Source organism: Cupressus sempervirens, chromosome 2 (genome assembly GCF_028749045.1).
Source record: "Cupressus sempervirens isolate cs-2001-9-10 chromosome 2, ASM2874904v1, whole genome shotgun sequence".
Taxonomy (NCBI): Eukaryota; Viridiplantae; Streptophyta; class Pinopsida; order Cupressales; family Cupressaceae; genus Cupressus; species Cupressus sempervirens.
In genome coordinates this window covers 745523117-745529273 of record NC_143119.1, presented here as the reverse complement: position 1 = coordinate 745529273, position 6157 = coordinate 745523117, and positions in this window count along the sequence as shown.

The window sequence follows — 6157 nt, the reverse complement described above, 5'->3', positions numbered from 1 at the left end:
AAGGTTATGCTATCAAATTCATTGAATGGATGCCAAATTGTAAGGAAGAACAGTTAAACCTTTCCATGCCAACCTAGATGACCATTCAATCATTATCTCTTGAATTGATGCATTTAGAGATTCTTAGGAAAATTTGACGTTCTATTGGTAATTTGATGGGAATAGATGCTTCTTATAAATATTGCAATACTATTAAAAAAATTATCAATGATAAGAATAAAAATCTAAAACAATTAAGTTAATCTCAAACAAAAGAGCTATATATAAACTAAAATATGTTAGATTTCAAGGCAAAATATCAGAAATAATTAGATTAGACAAGGAGAGAGATATCATTTAAAACTTTTCAACCGACGTCAAATCTTAAGGATATCTTCCCCATGATTAATATTAGAAATAAAAAAGAAAATAGGGGAAGATCATAAATGAGATAGATTTCCTGGAACCTAGTAAGTTTACATCAAGGAAAGTAGAAACAGAATTGAAGGATGGGGAAAGTAGATTTGGTAAAATAACAACTATGACTGCTACTACAGAAATGGGTAATAGTTTAAAACCCACTCCCAAAAAAGATCAAAAGAAAGAAATGGAAATACTACAAGAATCAAAAGGAAAAGAGGCTCAAAACATAGAGAAAGAAAAGATTTTAATTCCAAAAATCAATAAAGAAACTATTCAATTGTTAAATATGGAAAAGGGTAAGGGCTCTACCCCATAGATGACTCTAGAGCTTACGTATGCAGATCAAAATGATAAAGAATTAGGGATTACTTTAGTGGTGAATCTTTGCCTTTTGGCAATCTCGTCTAATGAGTCAATCATCATTTGGCGAATAGTGCATGCAACGTAGGTCAACCGCATCGTCGGATATTTATCAGATTTGGGTCCAACGCCCAAGGTAGTCGCCCATTAGTTATCACATGATTGGTCAAAAATATCAGTCCAATCGCCAATGCAATATACATTTTGGATACATTTATTTTAAACATATCCCAACCTTTGCATGTTCTTTCTTATTGGCCCATGTTCTTTCGCTATTACTACAACCACATAATTTTCCCTTGGGTTGGGTGTCGCCAACCATTTTACTGACGTGTGTTGATCACTAGCCCCATTTAGCCAACTATTTCCTACTGTGAGCTTGCATAGGAAGGTGTGTTTCACCTTCATTTGACATTCTGCTTGTTAATCCCACCTAATTCGCCAACCTAGATTGGACTATAAGATATTATTATTCTACACAATTTGTTATTTTCTGGTTTGGAGACTAGCATTTCTTATTGTTGCCGAACTTTCAGAGTGTTGAGTACATTGGCCATTAACTCGTGGACCCTGGTTTTTGTAAAAGACAAGTGATTTTTAATTCATTTTTTATGTCAACAATGGTATTGGACCACTGGTATAGTGGTATTGGTTATTTTTTTAGTTTTATTGTCCAGTGTCCGCTAGTGATTGGACATCTCACATGCTAGGATAGCCTATAGGTTTGCAAATTATATTGGGTAGTACTGTAGACTATAGTACCGTAGTAGTACCCTTTTTTTGAGAATGAATCATATTATTGTTATTATATGTTGTCTAAGTTGTTGAGTCTTTTGTTCAACTAAGTTGATATTTTTTTGTTGCCTTTATCAGTTTGCCATGTCAAACAAGAGGGGTAACAGGGGTTCCAGTAGGATCCCTAAAAGCCAAGAGAGGCCACCATTACCAAAACGCATAACCATAGCGGCATATTTTGGTGGTGGAAATGTTGGAAACCTACAAGATTCACAAGTCAGATCTCCAGTGGTTATTGAAAAAGGAGATTCATCACAAGTTGGACCCTTGGATCGTATTGAAGTTCAAGTTGGTGAACCTAATATCTTAGTCGAGGATGAACTTGAACAAGATTTGGAGGCACTTCCCCTGAGTAGGGAGACACAAACTGAGGTTATAGAGTTGGAGTCGATCCCGGACTAGTTGGGTGAGAAAACCAAAACTGATTCCATAAATCGTGTTCATGCACAAAAGGGGAAAAGAAAATTGGAATCAACGAAAGATCGATCTCGCTAGGATCTATCCAAAAGGAATTTTTAGTTAGAATGGGTAGAAAAGTACTGGTTCATTGAGCCAGTGCCCAATCCAATTGATGGTGAGCCTCCTGCAGAATGCAGATGTAAGATTTGCACAAAGATAACAAAGAAGGAGAAGAGGTTGCAGCTTAAAATTAATACCATAGAAAAGCATGTTGGTAAAGTTTACAAGAAGGAAACTATAGATGGAGTTGAAAAATCCATGCTAACTTGGAAAGCGGAGGAGAATTGTCTACATATCAGGAATGCCGAAATATACAAGTTACACCAGCAATTACGGGAGAAGCATTCCACAGTAAAATGTTCCATTGAAGATTTCATTGAGAAAGCAATAGAAGTGCAAAATATGGAAAAAGTAGTTTAATTAAGTGTGGTGTTTTATATATTGAAAAGAGGATGTCTTAGGATAGACTACCCTTCAATTCTTGCCTTATTGCATTTTTTGAAAACTCGAAACTATCCTAACAGTCACTGGTCAGTAAACAACAGGTGGGAATGGGCTAGATGTCTTGCACAGGTTGAAAAAGAAGATATGAAGGACAAAAGCAAAGACTATAATTTCATTGCATTGTCTCTAGATGAAGTTACAACAATTGATAATACTTCTTGGGTGTGCATACATGTTTATACTGTAAACAATCTTTCTCATCAACCATTTCTACTATTTGTTGCTAAATTGAATCGTAGTGCGACAATTGAAAATTTATATGAATTATTAAAGACTACTCTAATTGAATCCGGAGGTTTGGATAGCATGAAAATTGCCAAAAAGTTGGTGTGTGTTGGAGCGGATGGAGCTTTGGTTATGCAAGGTCATAAAGGCAGTCTTTGCAAATAGATCATGAATGATTTGGCACCCTACATTATTCTCATTCATTACATGGACCATCGAATGAATCTAGCTTTTGGAATTGTCAGCAATTTTGGTTATGTAAGTAAAGTGGAATCTCTAATCAAAGAGATTTACCAATACTTCTATCAAAGTCCAAAACGAATCTGAGAATTTCAACACTTTGCTGAAGGACTTATTGATGGGAAGAAGCTTCTTAAAGACAATGATACCAGATGGATCTCTTTGGATGGACTGGTGCATCGAGTAATGTCTGAATACCCGTCATTGCTTAGACTAATCCACTCCATGCAAGACAAATTCCCTCAGCTATATTCAAGCCTAACTAATGTTAAGGTACTTTTAACTTTAGCAGCTATTCTCTCCATGCTATAGGACATGAGAAATATTATAAAAAAGGTTCAACAAAGAGCTATGTACATTTTCGAATATAATAAGCTGTGTAAAATGACATGTAGTAGCTTGGATACTCTATACCGATTAATACCATTAGATGAAACAAAGTTTGTAAAGTGGTTAGAAATCTCAGATTTGAACAATCCTGGGAACTTTTTACATATTGGTGCAAACGATGAGGTATATGGCAAGGTACGTGGAGTTGACATACCAATGTAGTACTATGCCTGCGTCAACCCTGAATCCAACCCCAACAAAGTAGGAAGCAAAGTTGAATCAGTACCAGAGAAGGTACTTTCACGTGTTACAAGTGAAGACTTCAAGAAGATCAAAGACTCTGTGCTTGATTCTGTCAAGCGAGTTTGCTACAATCTTTCGTCAAAAATTAGATTCAAATTCCCTCCAAAGGAATTGCTCGAAGCAATGTCAATTATTTTTCCACAATATTGGTCTCTAAACTATTCGACTTATTTTTGAAGAAGGATGACGGCTTTGATTCAACATTTTTGCAAACCTAAAGTAATTAATGGAGTCACTATAAATGAAATTTTAGATGAATCTCGATTGAGAGATCAATCATATTCTTTTGCAAACATAATGAGGGAACAATATGCTCTTATGGATAACCCAAATGAAGAGGGAGTGGTAACAAAACTTTGGAAAAACCTTGGTGAGAGCAATCAGTTGAGAGAGGCAATACCAAAATATTTCAAGCTTACTGATTTATGTTTGACAATGATATTGGGTTCAGTGGAGGATGAGAGAGTTTTCAATACTTTGGGCTTCCTGAAGTCAAAGGTTAGAAACAAATTAGACAAAAATTTGGATAATTGTCTGAGGCTCTATAATTCTAGGTATGAGGTAGAAAATTTCTCTTATGACAGGGTTGCTAGCATTTGGAGAAACCAATGTCAAAGAAGTGGGATTGCCAACATTTCAAACCCAAGTGGCAGTGGCAGTGGCAGTGGCGGTGGTAGTGGTAGTGGCAGTGGCGGTGGCAGTGGTTCATATCCTGATATTGTAAGCAATGAAGATGATGTTGACTTTGGCATGCATAGTGAGTCTGACGCTAACAATGAATCTAAAGAAAACACAATGGACAATGAAATATTGTATGCAATAAATGAGGATGATTCTGATGATAGTGATGTTGAGCCGGTCCAGGCGGAATGGAAACTATAGGAGCATCTCAACCTCAAGTTCTAACTTTTGTGTGAGTCAAGTAATAGGCTAGTGGCACTGATCTAAGACTCTACCTACTAATTAATTATGTAACATGTTTGTAGAAGTTAATTTATAGCCTTCATTCACTGTCCCTTTATAGATGCTTAAATTATTATTTTTTGAACATGTTGATGTTACAAACTTACATGTTGAGATTTTCATTGATTGTATTTTTTTAACATGTTGAGATTTTCATTGATTCTAGTTTCTTTAAGAAATTGTAACATAATACATTTAATAGAATAAGCTCTATTTAAAAAAAATTTGTGTTATAATTTATAATTATAAATCAACCTGCAACATAATACATTTAACAATTGTCAATTACAAACAATTACAACTCTTTGCAAATGACTCAATGTCAAATTGAAATGACCTTAAATTCCCTTTTGCAGATATAAGAGAGCAACAATAGTTGTAGGTCAGTTTTTAATTGTATATATAATCAGATTATTACTACATAATACATTATGTGTATAAAACATAGTTTCAAGAATCACGATGATTCACATGATTTGACAATTCGATTCATGATTTGGTTCGAGCTTGTCGATTCTAATCCGATTTTGATTCTTGTTACTTTGGTACTATACAATCACATTGCCAATTGTACAATTTTTTCAAGTAGTAGGACTAGGGAAATTTTTTCCATCTACTATGTGTAGTAATAGTATGCTAGTTCTTGGCTGCCCAACTATCCTGATATGATGACTCTTGATTCTTGTAACAATTAACATTAAACAAAGTTGAAATTAAATCCAAAATTTGAAATTAAAGAGCAACAAGTAACAAAATGATTATAGTACTATCACTTACTAGGTTGTTACTTCTTAGTGCTATCAACTATGAGTCATGACTACTAATGACAACAACAATAACAACTTCAGTTTGAGAAGATGACCCAACTTCTAAGAATTTATTTAGGGCACTCCATTCTGGAAGCTCCATTTCTTTGAGGTTGTAGCTAAATAGTTGTAACCTCGTCAACAATAAATACTTCTGAGAGATATTTTTACATGAATCCAAAAATTTATCTACAACTTCATTCATTGTTGATAGTTGTTTGATGCAACTTGCAATTCTTTTTGGAGTGGTTTCCTCGGGCAAGTTGCCTAAATCATAATCCATGATGTCTTGTAACCTTTTCATGTAATTTTCTTTTCCAATGAATTTGCCATCTGAGTCAACTAGATTTGATAATTTATCAGTCAACAAGTTTAGTATGATGTTATTCATCTTTTTCAATTCTTTGGAAACAGATTTGAGAGCTTCACCTATTTCCATTACTTGTTCATAATGGTGACCGACTTCAACGGTCATTACAGAGGCATCCAAGCGGTTGTTTATTCCACGGTTTGCCAAATCCCTATCACTAGATATCTTTACTTTATTAAAAATTTGGTCAGAAAGATTTTTTAAGGAATTGGTGAAGATTTGTCTTTTACCAAAAATATCACTTTTTACATTTTCATAGACAAGTTTGATATTGCCATTTAAATCAAGCCATTCAAACAAACTATCATTGTTCTTCATTATTTTGTTCCAATTTTCTTGTTTGATAAGCTTAACCGTGTTTATTATAGTATCCTTCACATGATGGCCTTCGGAAGAGGTC